Raw genomic sequence first — 23234 nt, 5'->3', positions numbered from 1 at the left:
CCCTCCTGGGCTGTGACTCTGGCAGTGGTCTCTGGACCAGTGACGATACTTGGGCCCTCCTGGGCTGTGACTCTGGCGGTGGTCTCTGGACCAGTGACGATACTTGTGCCCTCCTGGGCTGTGACTCTGGCGGTGGTCTCTGGACCAGTGACGATACTTGGGCCCTCCTGGGCTGTGACTCTGGCGGTGGTCTCTGGACCAGTGACGATACTTGTGCCCTCCTGGGCTGGGACTCTGGCGGTGGTCTCTGGACCAGTGACGATACTTGGGCCCTCCTGGGCTGTGACTCTGGCGGTGGTCTCTGGACCAGTGACGACGGTGCTGGCGGTTGTGTCTGGACCGCCGGAAATATGGCGCACTTCTCCGCCGTGACACTCACAACAGGCTGGGCATAGTTCCTCTGGACCTTCCCCACCTTTTTTGGAGTTACAGCTGACTCACCAATCGCCTTCGATCCCATTTCACTTGTTGTCCCACCAGGAGTCTTGACACGGTCCCGTCATCCACTCTCCAATTTTGGAGCCTTTACAGGGGGTGGGCTGCCAGTGCCTTGGCTCCGGGTCCTACTGCCTGCCCTGGTGGATGGTGCACTCCAAAAACCTGGAACACGCACCACTGGTACTGGAGGCTTTTTGGCTGAGGCGCTACGATGGGACTGATGAATTGGAGGGGGGGGTGGGGGCAAAAAGGTCAATTTGACAGAGGGACAGTTTCTGACGGACACTGGGATGGGTAGCTGGAGGGGGTCTGGGAGTGGAGGAAGAGGAGGTGGTTGTAGGAGGTGTAACTTTAGCTGTTTTGGGTGCAGGTGCAGGTACTGGAGGCTGTTGTGAGGTGGATGGATGTTGGGTGAGTGATTGCCGGCGTTTGGGTACTTTGGGAGGGGGCGTTACAGACACACTGGGAGAGGACACAACGGACGTGTAAATGGCAGTGGAGGTGGTGAGTGCAGGTGAGCGGCTTGTGGTGCTGGGTGCCCTGGTGCGAGTCCTAGTGCCTGTAGATGTGGTGCATGCAGGTGTGTGTGTAGACGAGACTGGGAGGGAGGAGGGAGAAGAAGAGGAGGGGGACACAGTGGAGACAGTGGATGTTGCTGTATCCGTATGTGTGTGATGCTTGTGTGAGTGCCTGTGGTGTGTGTGGTGCCTATGTTTGCTTGAGCTACTTGTGTGTGTTGACTTGTGTGCATGCTGGTCTGTAGGTGTGCTTGGGATGGGCTGGGGTACAGGGGATTGGTTCTGGGTGGAGGAAGTTGGAGGGGGGAGGCTAGACACAGGGACAATGGCTGCCATCAGTGCTGAGGCCAGAGATTGCAGGGTTCGCTGAAGGACAGCCTGACCAGAATGAATGCCCTCCAGGAATGCATTACCGTGTTGCAACTCTCGTTCTACACCCTGGATGGCATTCACAATGGTAGACTGCCCAACAGTGAGTGACCTGAGGAGGTCAATGGCCTCCTCACTGAGGGCAGCAGGGGTGACTGGGGCAGGGCCTGAGGTGCCTGGGGAGAAGGTGATGCCCACCCTCCTGGGTGAGCGGGCACGGGGCGAACGCTGAGGGGCTGCTGGGAAGGCGGTGCTGGTAGGGGAGGTGGCGGCTGTACCTGTAGAAGTGGGGGGCACAGATGGTGCCGCCACCACAAGGGAGCTCCCATCGTCGGACGAGTCCGTGTCGCTGGTTGCTGATCCTGTGGCCAACGTGAAGCTCCCCTCGCCCTCCGTCCCACTGGTGCATTCAGAGTCTGTGGTGTGGCCCTCCAAGGCCATGTGGGATGCAGCTCCCTCGTGCTCCGGTGCCACTGTACCTCCGCCTGATGATGCTGATGTACAAAAGGACAGGGAGAGCAGAAAAAGGGGGGGAGACAGAAGTAAGAGAGTTTTAGTGCATGGCATTCCGCTACCGTTGGCGGACAAGACAGACGCAGCAGCCCCATGCATTACGCCGTGCTCCTGGCCTCGGCACATGCAATTACTGGGATATGGCCTACATGGCAATGGTGGACATCTGCGCACATGGATGCCACAGGGGCAACTATACCTCAACTTGGCACTCTTCTGAGGTGGGGTAGAGTGCCACATGGCCTACATTACGGAGGGGCCTTGCCTACCGAATTCGCCCTGGCCTAGAGACACCCACAGCCCACCTCCCCCACCCAGACCCCTCCACTGCACGCAAAGTCCGCAGAATTAGGTTATACTCACCCCCTTGTGTCTGCTGTGATGCCCTCAAGTGCCCATCCAACTCCCGGTAGGCCACCGCCAGGATCCGGAACATCAGGGGGGTCATGGTGCGACGGGCGCCCCTCCCACGTTGGGAGGCCATCCCCAGCTGAGCCTCCGCCGTCTTCTTGCTGCAGCGGCGAATGTCCTCCCATCTCTTCCGGCAGTGGGTGCCCCGTCTCTGGCGGGACCCCAGGGTCCAGACCTCCTTGGCGATGGCATGCCAAATGTCCCTATTCTGGTGGGCGCTGACCTACATGACATGCACAAGGGAAGAGGAACAGTCATTACCAACTGCACCATCAATGTGAATGGCCACCTCCCTACTCTGACCATGTGGCCCATTTATTCCCATTCTTTACTGTAGTATGAACTCTGCCCCCTTCACTCTTCCCCCCAGCCCTGTCCACCCAGGCCTAGCCCATACAACGTGCTCCCTGTGTACTGACCTGTTGGTCTGGAGGACCGTAGAGTAGCATGTACTGGGGGAGGACCCCATCCATAAGTTTCTCCAACTCCTGTGCAGTGAAGGCAGGGGCCCTTTCCCCAGACGCAGCAGCCATCGTCGCTTCCAGACCAAGGTCACAGCAGCACTAGCAGTGTAGGTCCTCTCCTGTCGAAGGTCAGGTATCTAGTGATTGAACAGATAGAAAATGGCGGTGACGTCCACGGTGGTGACGTCCGCGGCGGTGCCCATCATCACCGCCAGCGCACCTGTTCATTGGCTCCTGTGACCCATAGGGTCCAATGTTGACCAATGCAGCAGTGCGCCGCAGTCTACGACCGCCTACCGCGATGGTGTGCAACGCCAGCGCTGTTACCCCACAATCCCATTGTCCCAGTTTAGAGGTCAGGCAGCCGCCATTTCAGGGGCCCACATGGATTCTTTTTCAACTGCGTCACACATACCGAGGCCTACACTCAACACACATACAGGAAGGGTTCATTGTCTGGTGTAGTCTTGTGTGTGACTGTGGATACATACCTGGAGGAATATTGACTGGTTATTCGCTGTTGTCCTTCGTAGGCACCGTCAGCTGGGACATGTGAGAAGATGGCGGAATCCTCCGGTGTACCGACCGCTGGTGGACCTGTTGACAATGGAAGAGAGACATTTAATCGTCACCTACAGGTTTGACCGTGCCACAATCCAGGAACTATGTACCCAGTTGGAGCCAGACCTGATGTCACCAATCCGCCATCCAACTGGAATCCTCCCTGACATGCAGGTGCTGTCAGTGCTCCATTTCCTTGCAAGTGGGTCTTTTCAGACAACAGTGGCCAGGGCATCAGGGATGTCCCAGCCTATGTTTTCAAACGTGTTGTCCAGAGTGTTGGCTGCCCTGCTGAAACACGTAAGGAGATACATCATTTTTCCTGAGGTGGAGGATTTGCCTACAGTGAAAGGTGACTTCTATGCCCTTGGACATATCCCGAACGTCATAGGTGCCATTGATGAGACCCATGTAGCTCTGGTCCCCCCCGCAGGAGTGAACAGGTGTACAGGAACCGGAAGAGTTATCATTCGATGAATGTCCAGATGGTCTGTTTGGCAGACCAGTACATCTCGCAGGTAAATGCTATGTTCCCTGGCTCTGTGCATGATGCCTATATCCTGCGCAATAGCAGCATCCCTGATATGATGGGTCAACTCCAGAGGCACCGTGTATGGCTATTGGGGGACTCTGGTTACCCCAACCTTTCCTGGCTATTGACCCCAGTGAGGAATCCCAGGACCAGGGCAGAGGAACGGTACAATGATGCCCATGGGCGGACTAGGAGGGTTATCGAACGCACCTTCGGCCTTCTTAAGGCCAGGTTCAGGTGCCTCCATATGACAGGTGGGTCCCTATTCTACTCACTGAAGAAGGTGTGCGACATCATCATCGCCTGCTCCATGCTCCATAATTTAGCATTGCGACGCCAGGTGCCTTTTTTGCAGGAGGATGATCCAGATGACGGTGTTGTTGCAGCTGTGGAGTCTGTGGATCCTGTGGACAGTGATGAGGATGAAGCTGAGGAAGAAGAAAACGACAACAGGGAGTCTGTCATACAGCAATATTTCCAGTGAAACTTAGGTGAGTACATTTTCCGGTGTAACATTACATTAACTTTCACACGTCTACCTCTATCCTGTACCGACATTTCACTCACTATTTGTTAACTGAGTTGTGCCCTTCCATTTCAGTTTCACAAATGTGGTAACCTACGTGTCAACTGCTTGCATCCTTGAAGGGCTTGTGATATGTGACATTGGTATGTTAGCCTTCCAATGGGTAACCCATTATGACACTGTCATTGATAATAGAAAAATACAAATTATAGACTGACTCCAGTTTTTTTAGTGTTTCAAGTGTGTTCAATTAAGTGCTAAAAATGAAGGGGGGTTGTAAAATGGTGACGGGTGATGGTGGAGAAATGTCCATGGCAGAGTCCAGTCTATTAGTCTCACAGGTACATTGCACTTCTGCTCATTGGAAGTGGAGCTGGGGCAGTTCCGATTTGGACAGGGTAACAAAGTGGGACAGTGGGGGGTCAATCAGGGTGGTCTTATTTCCTGGCGGGGGTCTTGCCATCTTGCTCTGTCCTGTTCCTGGATCTCAGGGCCCGCTTGCGTGATGGTTGTCCGTCTGCAGGGTATGGGGTGTTGGTATGGTGGTCCTGTGGCGGGGCGTCCTGTCCACTAGCGCCAGCGGAGGTGGTAGGCAGTTCATCGTCGTGGCTAGTGTCAGGGGCCCCTTGGAGTGCCACGGTGTCCCTCAAGGTCTTTTGAATGTCCGTCAGCACCCCTACGATGGTGCCCAGGGCTGAGGCGATGGTCCTGAGCTCCTCCCTGAACCCCAAATACTGCTCCTCCTGCAGACGCAGGGTCTCCTGCAACTTGTCAAGGACCGTGGCCATCGTCTCCTGGGAGTGGTGGTATGCTCCCATGATGGAGGAGAGGGCCTCGTGGAGAGTTGGTTCCCTTGGCCTGTCCTCCCTCTGTCGCACAGCAGCCCTGCCAGTTCCCCTGTGTTCCTGTGCCTCCGTCCCCTGGACCGTGTGCCCACTACCACTGCCCCCAGGTCCCTGTTGTTGTTGGGGTGGTGGGTTAGCCTGGGTGCCCTGTAATGGTGGACACACCGCTGATTGACCTGTCCTCGGTAAGGAGGTTTGGGCCCGCTGGGTGGGTGCTGTTCTGGTGTTACCAGAGGGTGGAAGGTCAGTGTTGGGCTGTGCCTGTGCGAGGGGAACCGACTGTCCTGAGGCCCACGATGGTCCGGGCTGGTCATCAAGATCCAGTAGGGCAGAGCTGCTCTCGTCACTGTGGGCCTCTTCTGGGGGTGGAGTGGTGTTGTCTGGACCCTCTGGTGTGGTGACGTTCCTTCGGGTTCCTGCGGGGGTATAAGTACATGATTATTGCATGTGTGTGTGTAATGGTGTGCAATGGTTGGGTGTGCGTGAACCCCAGTGCAGGCATTCCTGTGTGTGGGGTTGTGTGCTGATGGTTGGGGGGTGTTCTGGGTATGTGCAGTGGGCATGCTTTAGTGATGAGTGTCCATGGTTAGTTGTGTCATGCAGGTCTTGGGGTTGGGATGTGTAGTTGGTGTTCTTAGTACATTAGTGAGGAGTTTGGGTGATAGGGGAGGGTGTGAGGTTGGGGGTGTGTGATAGCATGCAGGTAGGGTGGGGGATGTGATAGTTAAGATTTGACTTACCAGTGTCCGTTCCTCCGACGACTCCTCCGAGGCCCTCAGGATGCAAGATGGTCAAGACTTGCTCCTCCCATGTTGTTAGTTGAGGGGGAGGAGGTGGGGGTCCGCCGCCAGTCCGCTGTACCGCGATGTGGTGCCTGGATACCGTTGAACGCACCTTCCCCCGTAGGTCGTTCCACCTCTTCCTGATGTCCTCCCTATTTCTTGGGTGCTGTCCCACTGCGTTGACCCTGTCCACTATTCTTTGCCATAGCTCCATCTTCCTTGCAATTGATGTGTGCTGTACCTGTGAGCCAAATCGCTGTGGCTCTACCCGTAGGATTTCCTCCACCATGACCCTGAGCTCCTCCTCGGAGAAGCGGGGGTGTCTTAGGCGTGACATGGGGTGGTGTGTGTGATGTGTGGGGTGGTGTATGTGGTGATGAGTGTGGTGAGTGTAGTGGTATGTGGTGTTTTGGGCTTGGATGTTGTGTGGGTGATGGTGTTGTGTGCCTCTGTGTGATGGGGTTGTCTATTCTGTGCTCTCTCTCTCGCCTTCTCTCAGAATTTCTGGTTGTAGGGGTTTGTGGGTGATGTGGGTGTGTGTTTTATATTGTGTTGGGTGTGTGGGAGTGGTGTGTGTATGTGTCTCAATTGTGTGTATTTCAAAATGTCCAATGTGGCGGTGTTTTGGAGATGTGTGTGTATTTTGAGCGCGGCGGTGTGTACCGCCAATGGAATACCGCGGTTGAAAGACCGCTGCGTGGATTCGTGGGTCGTAATAGCATGGGCGTGTTCTGTTGGCGTGGAGGTGGAGGATGTGTTTCCGCCAGTTTATTGCTGACCTTTGGTGTGGCGGTATTGTGTGGGTGTCTGAATTTCTGCAGATTCCGTGATGTGTGTCATAATAGCTGTGGCGGTCTACCGCCGCGGCGGCGGTGTATTGGCGGTCTTCTGCATGGCGGTAAGCGCCTTATACCGCTAGGGTCGTAATGACCCCCTATGTCTTGTCATACATAGGTACCCAGGGAGAGAGAGGATGCAACAACCTCCTGTCTACCATCCACTGCCACACTTTCAGACCATAGAGCAAAGGCACATAATGACATATTCCCGCCTGGATAGGCAAACAATAGTAGATATGTGTCGGTTGGAGCCAGATCTGAAGCCAGCTATTAGTTAACCAAACAGCATACTACCCATTGTATAAGTCACTTCACTATTGCACTTCCTAGCCACAGAATCCTTCCAACATACAGTGGCCCTATCTGCTGGTATGTCCCAACCTGAGTTCAGTCTGTTGTTGAAGGATATCCTCTCAGCAATGTTGAAACACTTTAACAGCTATTTCCAGTTTCTCCAACATGAGGATTTATGCCATGTGAAGGCTGACTTTCATGATTTTGCAGGCCTCCCATAAGTGGTGGGGTCCATTGATGGTGTCCATGTTAACTCGATCCCACTGTGGCTAATTAAAAAGTGTATTGCAATAGAAAGAACTTCTGTTCCATCAGCGTGCAAGTTGTCTGTTTGGCGGATCTCCACATTTCATGTCTGTGTCCATTATCCAGGTACAGTCCATGGTTCCTTCATAATGCATATCAGTACCAAATGATGCCACAACTATACCGAAAGAGGGCCTGGCTGGTTGGTAAATCACATCTGTCCTGTTTGTTTGTGTGCAATGTCTGGTGCTGCAGTCATGAAGTGAGTGACGCATATTTCCCATTCCTTAACAAGAGACTCCGCATATCTAAACTGTCCTTGGTTTTTGACGTCACTAAGGAGTCCAACTATGCTAGGTGAAGTCTGCTTCAACAAGGCCCATGGAAGAACACAGTGGGTAGTGGAGTGGGCTTTTGGGCTCCTGAAGGTCAGATGTAGGTGTTTGGACAAGAGTGGTGGAGCCCTCCTATACTCACTCAGAAAGTGTGTCAGATCACTATAGCATGGTGCATGCTCCACAACATCACCCTGCAGAAGAATATCCTGTATATCCCAGAGGAGGGGGAACCAGCAGTGTCACCAGGTGAGAATCCTGAAATAATAAATAAGGAGGACAGTGATAAAGAGGAAAGAGCTAACTTGTAGGAATATCTCATCAACAGCTACTTTTCATGAATGTAAGTATGTCATGTGATGCCATGAATGTGACTGTGCAATGAACTGCAGTTGTGAAAATGTGTGGAGTTGAGTGTTTTAGCAACGCCTAGGGAGCTGATACTCTGCAATGTTCAGCCAAGGCTGCTTGAAGAGTTGGTCTTTGACATATCCACACCTTGATGATGTTGCTTTGTTTGTGTCAGTTTCCTTGAAATGTAATTACATTTCCAGTTGCTTGCTATGTGATTTTTGTCATAGGTATGCTTTGTAGCTTATACTCCTTGTTTTACCTTTGAACAGGTACCTTAACCATGACATCCTCATGTGGGCATTTCAGAGTTGTGACATCGACAGGTATCTGATGCTGTTCTGACATACAAAGTGGACATGGATTGTCCCGGGTAATGTAGGTCACAGATTTTGGATGTATGAGACGTGTGCCAAGGCAACTTGCACAGTGTCTGGGTGGAAGATCAGAAGTGGACATTGTACTTGTTTTGTGTGCTTTGTTGGGCCAATTGCATCATGTGTGTCATCATGTGGACATGAATTATGTAGACAGCAATTGCGAGCAAGTCATTCACCCTTCACATTGACTAAATACTATTCTTGTATGACCTGTGTGTAGCTGTAGATGTGTTACACCATTGCTGGACACAGTGCCTGTGCCACAAAACTGACATATATTTGAGTCAGACCACCAGGTGCATGGTCATTAGATTATCATGAGCCTGTGATCAGGGACTGTTGTACTGTCATCTGTCTGTATCTTGGATTTTGTGATGTTGGATTACTTTGGTGTGGTATGTGCTAAGGCTCAAGATGCTGACATCATCTACTTTAATGTTTGCCTATTCTACAGGACAATATCTGACAAATCCCTCCCTTCCACGGTCTGGTAGGGGTTGTACCCTAGAACATGTACTTTGACTCAGTATGTATCACACATTCTTATGCGAAAAAGGTCCAGACATATGGGAGGTCTCTATGCTGTACACTGAAAAAAATTGTTTGGTGTGGCCGGCCACTTATACGTATGTGTTTGTGTGCAATGGTTGTAATCCTGAGCAGGACACTGTGTACGTGTAACATATACCTCCTTGCACAAGTAAGTTATGTCTTCATTATATGGTTCACATGGACTTACATCTTTACATAGCAAAATATTGAAATTTAGCAAGCAAACAATGAGTTTGTGATGGGTGAATTTATTACAGTGCTGATTCAGTTAATACAATTTTGACAGAAAAAAAGAAAAATAATAAAGTGAAGGTGTCAGTCATGGTGAATGGAATCATTGGCGAAGATGCCGCACCATTGGGAGTCCAACGTCCAGAGTACTCCTCCCATTGGAACTGGCAGGAAGGTCAGGATCAGTCAACAGAGTGAATGTGTAGCACACAAAGGAGTTTCTTTAAGAGAGGTCACTTGCTGTAAGTGGTGGGTGTTTTCCTATCTACACCTCCTGGATTCTTGGCCAGATGTCCCTGCTTGGATTGTTGGGGGGGGATTTGCTGCTACAGAGGCAGGGGTATCTAGGGCTTGTTCCTCTGGCAGGGTCTCCCTTCCAGTGGCTGGCACTGATGAAGAAGGGCCTAGGGTTGATGCGCCAAACGAGGGGGTAGAGTGGTGTGGTACAGCCCTGCTCAGGGTGGTGTTCATTTCCCTCATCACCCCTGTTAGGGAGGCCATGTTAGTAATGTGAGTGTCCCACTGTTCACACATATCCCTATGGATGTCCACATATAGCTGCTTGATTTCTGGGAGTTCAGTTACTACCTGGCCCATCACGCCTTGGGACCCCTGAGAGACTCACCCTGCTGGCCTACAGCATCCCTCTCGCTTACCCTACCCCCACTGGCCTGTGCCATTGCCACAGGGTACCCTCTCCCACTGGGTCCTGGACCCTCATTGTCATAAGTGTTGTACTGCAACTCAAGGTCCAGGACTGGGGACATGAGATGGGAGACCCCCAAGACATGGCTGATGGTGTCCTGGCCAGAAGCAGCCTCAGTGGCCTCACCCCACTGACCCACAGCATCCCTTCCACTCATCCTACCACCATGGGACTGTGCCCTTGCCACAGAGTGCCCTCTCCCACTGGGTCCTGGACCCTCATTGTCAGAAGTGTTGTGCTGCAACTCAGGATCCAGGACTGGGGGACACAAGATGGTAGACACTTTGCTCAGTTGTTCGGTACAGAGACTGGGGGGAAAATGGTTGCCTGTGATATTGAGGCTGGCGAGGTGTTGATGTGGAGAAAGCTAGACTCACTGTTGGCGTCTGACCAGGTTGCCCTGATGGACAATAACTGTCCTCCATGTCCAGACGTCCAGGAGTGTCTTCTTCTATGAAGGCTTCATCCAGAGGGGTAGTGGCAGTCTCTTCTGTGGCCTCTGTGTAACCAGGGGGAGCTCGACCTGTTCATGTGAAAGATACAATGTTACTAATTGTATTGAGACATCTACCTCAAACAATTTACTGTTACATTAAGCATAGACATTGTATAAAGTTATTTTGCTGTTAAGCTTATTGTGGCAAGTAGCCATGATATTGGTTGTATGGACCTGATGTTTTTGAAGCATGCCAATTCCATCTAAGTCAAGTAGCTGCTAAAATGTGCAGATCTTTAGCATTTGAGAGGCTGGCCCGAGAATGCCTTCTTGCCACCAGTGCAGGAAAGACAGTGGCTTGGCAAGATATGTCTTTGGCCATTTTGAGGCCTAGTTGATCGTGATGCAGGCAGACCCAGGACTTTGTTGTATATGTGACTGGAGTCGTCATGTGGTCAGTGCATTGTAAATGTGTCTGCTACCAATACCATTCTGGTGATGCACCTTGAGGCCTTTGGGATCATTGTTTTGCACACTGGGTAAGCTGACCTTCCTGTCCTCAATAGTTTCATCTCAGGTTAGCTGGTCAAGATGCGGCTGGGTGGCCAGATGCATCTCTGAGTTGAGCATGATCTGTATCTAGGTCACTCCTCGGTGGGTAAACTGCAATTGAGAATTAGCAGGCAAGCATATTTGTACAAGTGGCCACTGGTCTGGTGTTTGGAGTCACTGAAACAGTGCCTTCCGGGAGTTGCAGTCAGGTCACTCTCTATACTATACACACTTGACAAATGGAACCCTCCCTGGTGAGTAAACTTCAATTGACAGTTCATAAATAGATAGATTTGGGAAAGTGAACAATATTTGTTTGGTTGGAGTTAGGGCCTATTGGGCTTAGCATTCCGGCCATTCCCTCTACTTCCCACCACCATACAAATGTTCCAGATATGTAAACTTCATTTGAGAGCTAAGACACAGAGGTATATCAGCATAAAAACACTGGGTTTGTGTTTGGAGTTAGAGAGATGGAGCCTCCTGGAATTAGCAGTCATGTCACTCCCTCTACTTCATACACTTGATAAATGTCATTCCCACAGGTGAGTACAATTCAATTGGGAGTTGAGGAACAGGGGTATTTGGACAAGTGAACACTGAGCTGGTGGTTTGAATTACAGAAACAGAGCCTCATGGCCTCAGCAGTCATGTCACTCCCTGTACTACATGCACTATACAAATATCCTCCCAGATGAGTACACTTCAATTGATAGTTAAGACACAGAGGTATTTATACAAGAGAACACCAGGCTGATGATCAGAACCAGTTTCTGCTGGGAGTTGCACTCATGACACTCTCCACAGTGCCCACACTTGACCAATGTTCTCCCCTCAGGTGAGTAAACGTAATTTGAGAGTTCATCAACAGATGTACTGGGGCATGTGACCACTGTACTGGTGGTTCGAGTTCCAGAAACAGTGCCTCCTGGGAGTAGCAGTCAGGCCACTCTCATTACTCCCCAATTCTTCATAAATGGTATTCCCCCAGGTGAAAAAACTTACAGGCATCTTTGGCTGGTGTTTGGAGTTACAGAAACAAGGCCTGCTGGGAGTTGCAGTCATGTCACTCTTTCTAGTAGACACACTACGCAAATATTATCTCCCCCAGGTAAGTACACTTCAATTGAGAATTAAGTCACAGGGGTCTTTGGACAAGAGAATACTGTGCTGGTGTTTGGAGTTACAGAAACAGGGCCTCCTGGCTTTAGCAGCCATGTCAGTCCCTGTACTACACACACTATACACATGTTATCCCACCTGGTGAGTACACTTCATTTGTGAGTTAAATAACAGGAGTCTTTGGAGGAGAGGACACTGGGCTGGTGAGTGAAGTAACAGTGACGGGCCCTCCTGGCCTCAGTAGTCATGCCAGTCCCTATACTGGATACACTATACAAATGGTGTCCTCCCAGCTGAGTAAACTTAAATTGAGGGTTGTCAAACAGAGTTCATTCGACAAATGAACATTGTTCTGGTGTTTTGAGTTACTGAAACAATGCCTCCTGTGAGTTGCAGTCAGGTTATTCCATCTAGTTCACACACTTTTCCAATGTTCTTCACCCAGGTGAGTATACTTCATTTATGAGGTGACAAACAGGTTTATGTGGACAAGTGACCACTGTGCTGGTGTTTGGAGTTACAGAGACAGGGTCTATTGAGAGTTGCAGTCATGTAACTCCCTGTACTATACACACTATACAAATACCATCCTCCCAGGTGAGCAAACTTCAATTGAGAGTTAAGACACAGGGGTCTTTGGAGAAGAGGCCACTGCGCTGGTGAGTGGAGTAACAGTAATAGAGCCTCCTGGTATTAGCAGTCATGCCACTCCCTGTACTACACACACTATACAAATGGTATCCCCAATGTGAACATACTTCATTTGTAATTTGACAAACAGAGGTATATGGGAAAGTGGCCACTGGCCTGCTGGGAGTTGCAGTTAGGTCACTCTCTCTAGTACACACACTACACACATGGGGCCATATTTATACTTTTTGACGCAAAACTGCGCTATCGCAGTTTTGCGCCAAAAAGATTAGCGCCGGCTAACGCCATTCTGAAGCGCCATGCGGGCGCCGTATTTATTGAATGGCGTTAGCCGGCGCTAGCAGACCGGCGCTGCCTGGTGTGCGTGGAAAAAAACCACGTACACCAGGCAGCGCCGGCGTAGGGAAAAATGGCGTTAGGGCGTCTTAAAATGGGGCAAGTCAGATTCAGGCAAATAAATCGCCTCCACCCGATTTGCGCCATTTTTAACGACGCCCAGACGCCATTTACATGACTCCTGTCTTAGTAAAGACAGGAGTCATGCCCCTTGCCCAATGGCCATGCCCAGCGGACTTATGTCCCCTGGGCATGGTCATTGGGCATTGTGGCATGTAGGGGGGCACAAATCAGGCCCCCCTATGCCAAAAATAAATATTAAAAAAAATAATAATTATACTTACCTGAACTTACCTGAATGTCCCTGGGATGGGTCCCTCCATCCTTGGGTGTCCTCCTGGGGTGGGCAAGGGTGGCAGGGGGGGTCCCTGGGGGCATGGGAGGGCAGCTGTGGGCTCATTTTGAGCCTACAGGTCCCTTAACGCCTGCCCTGACCCAGGCGTTAAAAAGAGGCGCAAATGCGGGGTTTTTGGCCCCGCCCACTCCCGGGCGTGATTTTTGCCCGGGAGTATAAATACGACGCATTTGCGTCGCAGTAATTTTTTTAGACGGGAACGCCTACCTTGCATCTCATTAACGCAAGGAAGGCGTTCACCAAAAAATTACGCTCTTTCCTCATACTTTGGCGCTAGACACGTCTAACGCCAAAGTATAAATATGGCGTTAGTTTTGCGCCGAATTTGCGTCGAAAAAAATGACGCAAATTTGGCGCAAACGGAGTATAAATATGCCCCATGGTATCCTCCCTGGCGAGTCCACTTCAATTAAGAGTTACCAAATAATGGTATTTGGATAAGAGAACACTTGGCTGATGATTGGATTTGCAGACACAGGGCCTTCCTGGCCTTAGTAGTCATATCACTCCCTCTACTTCCCACATTTGACAAATGGCATCCTTCCAGCTGAGTAAACTTAAATTGTGAGTTGCTAGACAGTGGTCTTTAGATAAGTGAACACTTTTCTGGTATTTGGAATTGCTAAAACAGTGTCCCCTGTGAGTTGCAGTCAGGTCACTCTCTCTAGTATACACATGTGATCAATGTTCTCCACCCAGGTGAGTACACTCCAATTGAGAGTTCACTAACAGATCTAGTGTTGCATGTGACCACTGTGCTAGTGTTTGTAGTTACAGGAATAGTGCCTGAACGGAGTGTAGCCATGTCAGTACATTTACTAGACACACTTGACAAATGTTATCTACCCAGGTGTATACCCTTAAATTGAAAGGTACCAAACTGGGGTATTTAGAGAAGTGACCACTGGAACGGTGATGTAGTTATAGAACAGTGCCTGGTGGGAGTTGTAGTCATGTCAGTCCCTTTACTACACACACTATACAACTTTCATCTCCCCAATGAGTACACTTCAAATGTGAGTTGCCAAATAGAGGTATTTGGACCAGAGGACACTGGGCTGGTGAGTGAAGTGAAGTAAAAATTGCCAAAGGTGAGCTATCAGCATGCATGACATAGCATCTTGGTGACATTATTAGTGTTGTGAATTACCAGACTCCACTCCCCCAGGTATTCCTGTCAAGCCCTCAGGATGCAGGATGGCCAAGACCTTCTCCTCCCAGGGAAAGGGATGTAATCAGACTGTGGGAGGACCACTGCCAGTCTTCTTGGTCTGCAGCTGGTGCCTGGAGACCAGGGAACAGCCCTTGTCCCTGAGGTCATTCTAACTCTTCCTAATGTCCTCCCTTGTGTGCAGGCTGGTGCCTATAGCATTGACTCTATTGACGATCCTGTCCCACATTTCGATGTTCCTACTGAGAGGAGTATGCTGAACTTGTGCTCCAAACAATTGTGGCTCTACTCTTATGATTTCATCCACCATGACTCTTCAATCATCTTCTGAAAAACAGGGATTTTCAAACATGCCATGGTGGGACACAAAATGAGTGACAGTGACTTACTAGTACAGGGGAAGTGTAAAAGGGTGTGACTAGACAAAAGTGTGGTAGGGTGTTGTATGGGATAGTGAAAAAAGTGGTGCCTGGTATCTGTACTGTGTGTAAAAATATTGCTCTGGATTCTGTGAGGTACAGTGTAAATGCAAAGGAATGTGGTGTGTGAAGGGATGTGTTGTATAGTGTCCCTTACAGGTTTGTCCAGTGTGGCAATCTGTGTCAGCTGTGTTGTTTTCAAATTCATCCAATGTGCAGTTGTGTATTACTATGGCAACCGCAGACCGCCATGGTTCAGACCGCCATGGGGGTCCGCCATGGTGACTGGGTGCTTGTAATACGGTCAGCTGCTGGTCACAGTGCTGACACTGCTAGAGCCCAGACCGCATATTTCCATTATTTTCTTGGGAAGGAGTTCCTTGGACTTGGGTTTGGGAGGGGACAGGTCCTTGCTCTGTTGCTTAGGGGGCAGAGGTGGTGGCTTGGAGTGGGTGTCGGAGTGCCACTCGTGTGTCCCTTAGTGGCAGGTTTAGTTGCAGGGAGCGGGACATAAGTGGACTGGGAGCTGAGGTACTGGGCTGGGTGAGAGGGAGATTCCTCTTACAGGCAGGATGGGGAAGGAGGAGGGAAGATGTCCAGGCAGGAAAGGGAATGTTTTTTAGGACAAATGGGGTGGGTTGTGGGAGAGGTTTGGGAGAGGAGGGAGTGGTTGTAGTAGGAGTAGGTGTGCTGGAATGGGTTACAGGTGCATGGGCAATGTGCGTGCGTGAGGTGGATGGCTGTTGAGTGTCTGAGTGGGAGCTTTTATGTGTCTTTGGAGGGGGGCAGACAGGGTGGGAGAGGACAAACAGGACGTGTGAATATCTGTTGTGGTGGTGTCTGCAAGTGAGATAGGTATGCAGCATGAGGATGTGATGGTGGTAGTGGTGACTGCACATGTGGTGTATGGGAGTGCTAGTCTGCATGTCTGCCGTTGTGGCGAATGTGGGCAAGGCTGTACAGGTGACAGGATCTGGGACTGATGATGAGGTGCTTGCAGGTGTGTGTGTTGATGTGACTGTGAGGGTGGAGGAGATGGATGAGACAGTGGAGGTAGGGACTGTTGTTGTATGTGCTACTGTGTGTTGGCTGTATGTGTGCTTGTGGAGTGAAGTGTGATGCCTGTGCTTGTCTATCTGTTTTTTGGGTGCATGCTGGTCTAAATGTGTGCGTGGGATGGTTGGGAGGAGAGGGCTTTGGGACTCTGAACAGGTAGTTGGAGGGGGGACAGAAGAACCAGGGACACTGGCTGCCATCAAAGAGGAGGCCAGAGCCTGAAATGATACATGTAGGGTAGCCAAGCCACCGTGAATGCCCTCCAGTTAGGCATTGCATTGCTGCATCTGGGATGCCAGCCCCTGGATGGCATTCACTATAGTTGACTGCCCTACAGAGATGGATCTCGGGAGGTCAATAGCCTCCTCAGTGAGGGCAGCAGGGATGACTGGGGCAGGGTCTTAGGTGCCTGGGGCGAAGGAGACGCCCACCCTCCTGGGTGAGCAGGCACCGGCAACTGAGTGGGGGGCTACTGGGAGGGCAGTGCTAGTATGGGTGTGGCGGAAGATGTAGTAGCTGGTGTGGTCCCACAGGGGTCTGCCACCACCAGGGAGCTTCCATGGGAGGAGAAAACAGAGTCTGTAGTCATAGCTCCTGTCACCCTGTGGTGCTCCCCTTGCCCTCCAACCCACTGGTCCCCTCGGCATCGGTGTACCTACCACCCTACATTATTAAGCAGGACTCCACTAGATTAGCTAAACCAGCATTATGGGGCATCCACTGACTATGACCTTGCACTCAAACACCATGGCAGGCAACAATAAGTATACCACACAGTATGTACTCACCCCCCTGTGACTGCTGTGCTGCCCTCGAGCGCCCATCCAACTCAGGATTGGCCACTGCCAGTATGAAGACCATTAGGGGGGTTATGGTCCAACGGGCACCCCTCCCTTGTTGGGAGGCCGTCCTCATCTGGGCCTCTGCTGACTTCTTGGCCCAGTGTCTCACATCCTCCCCCCTGTTTCCTGCAGTGGGTGTTCCACCACCTGTGGACCCCTAGGGTCTGCACGTCCTAGGTGATGGCTCACCACAACCCTTTCTTCCGATGGGCACTGACCTGCATAGGGAACGCAGACGAATGGACACCATGAACTCAACACTCCATTCTGTCACAGAAATGGCTTACATATCGCATTGATCTCACATCAAGCCCACAAATAACCCGTACCTCTGCATACACATTGCATGAAGCAAAAATATACCCCCCAAATGACACACTGTCAGCACACACATACATCTTCATATAGCCATGTTGCATCCAACGTACCCATAAGTTACTCACCTGTTGGTCTGGAGGGCCATACAGCTGCCCATACAAGGGCAGGACCCCATCCACCAGCTTCTTCAACTCCTCCGATGTGATGGCTGGGGACCTTTCCCCTGTAGCACAGGCCATCGCGTGTTTCAGACACAGAAGCAAACGCAGTGGAGGTGTTGACCTATGGAGAGTCGGGAATCAAGTGAAGTGGGACTGAGAAAATGACGGTCACATCCTCGGTGGTGAACACCTTCACTGCTGGTGTTGATCATCATTGGTTCCTGTGCTCCATAGAGCTCCATGTTAAACAATGAGGAGGACACGGCAGTGCAGACAGCCTTCCGCCATGGCATCAAACGCCGGCGGAGTGAGGTCACTTCCACCTGTCCCTGCATACAAAACAGGCAGTTGTCAATTCCTAATGCTGGTACTCATGGCGGACAATTAAATGTGTGTCATGGGTACAGATGGTGCACACCAGGACAATTTCAACTCTGCTACATACATACATGCTCCATGTACTGTGGTATTGTGTATCCATCTACCTGTCACACACATCTCATGTTTGCTTTACCTAGATACCTACCAGAGGAGGAGGCAAACACCTGTGTACAGACCCCTTGTGGACTTGGCTACACTTGGGGAACACCACATCATTATGGCCTATCTTAAGGACAGGACCACAATTACTGAACTGTGTCAATAATTGGAGCCAGATCTGATTCCTGCTATCCGTAGCACCACAGCAATACCCCCAGCAGTGCAGGTACTGTCAGTGCTCCACTTCCTGGCAAGTGGTTCCTTCCAGGTGACTGTGAGCTTGGCTGCAGGAATGCCACAGCCAATGTTTTTGAATGAGTTTGGAAAAGTTTTGACCGCCCTGCTAAAACACATGATCAGCTCATCCCCCCCAGAGTGAAGATTTGCCCACTGTGAAGGCTAGGTGTGCCATGGGGCACATATCATTTGTGATTGGGACCATTGACGGCACCCATATTGCCCTGTGCCCCCCCCCCAGGACAAATGAGCAGGTCTATAGGAATAGGAAGAGTTACCACTCTATAAATGTCCAGATGGTGTGCCTTGCTGATCAATACATCTCCCACGTCACTGCCAAGTTTCCTGCATCTATGCATGATGCCTATATGTTGAGGAATAGCAGCGTCCCACAGGTGATGGCACAACTACAGACGCAGAGAGTGTGGGTCATAGGTGAGCTTGAGTCCTCACCCAATAAACGTCACTGTATGCCACCTAAAGTTGTACTATGTGGCATTGTACATTAGTAATGTGTGTCCCTCACTACCTTCTGGTGACTCTGGCTACCTAAACCTGTCCTGGCTGTTGACGTCAGTGAGGAATCCGAGGACTGGGGCAACAATTCAGTACAGTAAAGCACATGGGCATACCAGGAGGGTTATTGAACATACATTTGGTCTACTGAAAGCCAGCTTCCAGTGCCTCCATGTAACTGGTGGATCCCTATTTTACGCTCCTAAGAAGGACTGCCAGATAGTGGTGGCTTGCTGCATGCTGCACAATTTGGTACTCAGACCCCATGTGCCCTACATGTAGGAGGAGGGGGGAGACAATGTACCTGTGGCAGCAGAGGACACTAAAGACAGTGAGGAGAAGGAGGAGGAGAAGGAGAAGGAGGATGTGGAAAACAGGACACATATGATACAGCAGTACTTACACTGACACCCAGGTAAGACTGCACTTCTGTTCATACCTCCATTACAGTTAAGTGCTGTGTGGTTGCTGTGTTATGCCATGCACTACCTTCCCTTCTCAACTGACTGTCACTTATGCTTTCCCTTTTTGCAGATGGTGTGGTCACAACTGATGTGATGACTACAGACTGCTTACACATTTTTGTTGGGTGGATTAACACATTAAAGGACATTTGCACAGGATAATGCAGTTTCAGACATTGTATATTATTGTATGATAAATCACAGAAACTTCAGGTGTGTCCAAAGGTGTTTATTGAAGTGACAAAAATGATAGTGTAGTGCAATAGAGTGGGGTGATGGTGGGCGTAACCTTCAGTGTAGTGGCCCAGTTGGTATGTTGCACAGGTCCAGTATCCAAGGGGCCACAGGAAAAGGAGCAATGGCAGTCCAAAATGAACAAGGTGTCTCAGGGGCATTCAAGGAAGACATTCAGGAGGGGCTCATTTCCTTGCAGTGGTTTGGGTCTTGACAACAGTCTCTGGTGTCTGTCTGGGTCGCAGGGAACGTTTGCGGGGTGGTTCACCTTCTGTAGGGGGAGGGGTGCTGGTGGCCTGTGAGTGATGTGGCAGGTCCTCCTGTTGACTATCTGCAGCAGATGTTGTTGGCTATTGAGTGGACTGGCTAGGGGAAGGGGCCCGCTGGTGTGCTGTGTATTCATGCATCGTGTTGGCCATATCACCTAGCACCCCTGCAATGGTGGCCATGTTGGCATTTAAGTCCTGCAACTGCTGCATGACCTCCTGGTGGTGTACCCCCTACAGCCACTGGTTCTCCTGCAAGATGCTAATCATATGGCCCATCCTGTCCTGGGATTGTTGGTAGGCCCCCAGGACATGTGTGAGTGCCTCCTGGGCAGACGGTTCCCTGGATGGGCCTCCCCCTTGCGAACAGCTAACCTCCCACTGGGCCTGGCCCCCTGTGTCTGTGTCCCCTGAATGGTGTGCCCAATCCCACTTACACCAGGACCTTCCTCATCTTGCCTGTGTCGTGTCGACTCGGGTCCCTGTACAGATGGGCACACAAGTGATCGATTTGTTCCAGTCATTGTCTGTCACGTATTCAGCATTTTTGGCTTTCCCTATGGGTTGAGTGTTGTCCTCCCACCTTTGGTTAGTGTATGCTGGTGGATTGTGGGATTGGTAGTATTACATGCTGCCCATGCATTACTGTTGTGTGTGCATGCAGAGCTGGGAGGGGTGTGCTCCTCCCATGCTGTCAACTGTGGGGGAGGTGGTAGGGGTCCACTGCCAGTCTTCATGATGGCAAGTTGGTACCTGGAGACCACTGCACACACCTTACCCCATAGGTTATTCCACCTCTTACGAATGTCCTCCCTGTGGTGGATTTTTTCCCACGGAGTTCACCCTGTCCGCGATCCTCTGCCATAGCTCCATATTCCTGGCAATGGGTATCTGCTAGACCTGTGCATCGGACAGCTGTGGCTCTACCCTGACAATTTCCTCAACCAGCACCTGCAACTCTTCATCTGTGTAATAGGGATTCTTCAGTGGGGACATGCCTATTGTGTGCATATTGTGTGCGTATAGTATGCGTGTTGTGTAGAGTGTGTTAGGTGTTGGGGTATGGTTTGTGGTGTGTGAGGCGTGAAAGGTGAATAGGTGGCTGTGGTTTGTGTGTGCAGTTCTTTTATTATCTTTTGCTGGCAAGGTGTTGCAGTTTGCAAAGGATTTTGGGTTGTGTGGGGGTGTGTTTTATAGTGCTGTTGGTGGGTGTGTACGGTGTGTGTATATGTGACAGGTGTGGGTTTTTTCAATCTGGACAATATTGGCTTCTGTTGGTGTTGGGTGCCCACCGTTGACTCTCTGCTGTGGTGTTTCGTGGTCCATAATTTGGAGAGTGGTGTATTGCTGGTGTGGCAGAGAGGGTGGTGGGTCCGACAGTTTTTTTGCCTCCTTTGGGTCTGGTGGAATTGTCATTGTGGCTGGTTTCTGTCAGTTTTGTGTTTGTGTGTCATAATGTGGCATGCGGATTGCCGCTTCTTTGACAGTCTGTTGGTGGCTGTCATCACAGCTGTCTTCGGAAAAGACCGCCAATATCATAATGAGGGCCTAATTGTCTGATTACGTGTTTGGTGGACCTAGGAACAACAAACTTGTGGTAGCAGTCTGACCGCCACACTCCTGGCAATCTGACCACCAGATTATGATCTTGGTGGTTAGACTGCCAGGAGACTGCTGCCACCACCGGGGTCACGGATCCCAGCGGGTTGGCTGCAGTCAAAGTCATGGTCAGCCATGGCAGTACCCATGGTGGTACCGCCTTGCTCATAACAACTTCACTTTCCTCCAGCCTTTTCATTGCTGGGTCCTGACCATTAAAAGGCTGGTGTAAATCCAGTGCCGGGGGCCACAGAGGGACCTTACACTGCCCACTACCATGTTGTGGGCAGTGCAGGGGCCCCCTGCTAGCACCCTCGGAATGCTCACATGTCTGCTATGCTATGCAGACAGTAGGCTTTCCAAGGGTGCTGGTGAACAACGGCTTTGGCCTCGGCTCCCTATGGGAGGCAAGGCCAATGCTGCTGCACTGTTTCCACCAGGCTGACTGGCAGAAACAGCCTAATGTGACAATTCTGCCAGTGAGCCCAGTGCAAACATAGCAATACTACAGGGGTGAGGCTGCCAGCTTGAAAGGCGGGCTCATTCCTGCAGCTTTGGCAGTCCGAAGGTCAGACCGCAAAAGTTGTAATCGGGCCCCAAATAACTTACATAAACTACTCCTACTGCATACAAAACCATTTTAACCATGTCACTGGACAACAAAAAGGTTACATTTACTATTCTCACTCAAATCAAAAATAATCTATGGAATGTGTTAAACACTAAAGGGGCCAAATTATCTATTCCTTGTACAACACACATTATTTTGGACAAGGTGTTTGACACTAAAAGGATGACATTTGCCACTTCAACCAAAACCATCTTAGGGAAGGTCTTGGATACTAAAGGGGTAACACTTTCCCCAATACAATTTAAAACATTTTAGGGAAAGTGTTGGACAATAAAAGGATCACATTTACTTTCCCTAATTCAATCTAAATCCTTTTGGAGAAAGTCTTGGACATTACAGGGGTCACATTTACAGTTTCTACCCCAAGCTAAACCATTGCAGAGAAAGTTTTGGACACAAATTTACTATTCATACCGCAATCTAATCCATTTTAGAGAAGAAGAAGGACACTAAAAGGGTCACATTTACTATTCACACTCCAATCTAAACCATGTAGGGAAAGACACTAAAAATGCCCCATATACTATTCCCACTCCACACTAAACCATTTTGGGAAAGGTTTTGGACACTAAAAAGTTAACATTTACTATTTCGACACTAATCAATACCAAATAGGAGAAGGTAGTAAACACTAGGGGCCTGATTACAAGGCTGATTGTCCAAAGACCACCAACCTCACAGTGGCTGTTGGACTGCCGCAGCTGTGGTGGTCCGTCCGCCACATTTTGAGGTTAGAAGGCAGACCTGCCAACCTACCGCCATTCCTGCCAGGATCTAAGATCCTAATGGGCTGACGGCAGTGCAAGTTGTAATCAGCCAAGGTGGTGTTGAACTCAGCGCCACCCTGCTGATTACAACCTTGTTCTCCGACAGCCTTTTCATTGTGGTTCAGCCACCATGAAAAGGCTGAAAGAGGACAAGTGCATAGGCCATAGGGGGGCCCATGCACTGCCCACAAACAGGTTGTGGGCATTGCAGGGATCCCCCTGCCCATCACCCTCAAAATGTGCACTGTCTGCTATGCAGACAGTGTGCATTTCTAAGGTGCTTGTGCCCCCTGTGTGCGGCAGCATTATGAGCCGTCGAGAATGCTGTTGCACATTTCCCACTGCGCTGACTAGCGGAAATCACTGGTCAGCTCAGTGGGAAAGTTGTAATGGGGCCGGCGGGTAGGTGGCCAGCACAGTGGTAACCCCCCCCCCCCCCGTCAGAGGTTTGGCAGACAGGTGTTTCCATCCGCCAAACACCTAATCAGCCCCTAAAAGAGTTACATACAAAATACAAACTAAATAATAAAATATAATAAATATTTATTTAAAAATTGAATAAAAAATAACATTACTTCTAACATGCTATTTACCAAAATCTATATTTTAGCATGAACAAATAACATATTAAACAATTTTTTTGAATGAAAAAAACACTAAATTACACA

Source organism: Pleurodeles waltl, chromosome 1_1, assembly GCF_031143425.1.
Source record: "Pleurodeles waltl isolate 20211129_DDA chromosome 1_1, aPleWal1.hap1.20221129, whole genome shotgun sequence".
Taxonomy (NCBI): domain Eukaryota; kingdom Metazoa; phylum Chordata; class Amphibia; order Caudata; family Salamandridae; genus Pleurodeles; species Pleurodeles waltl.
The sequence above is the reverse complement of the archived record's forward strand: the minus strand, read 5'-3'. Positions refer to the sequence as shown.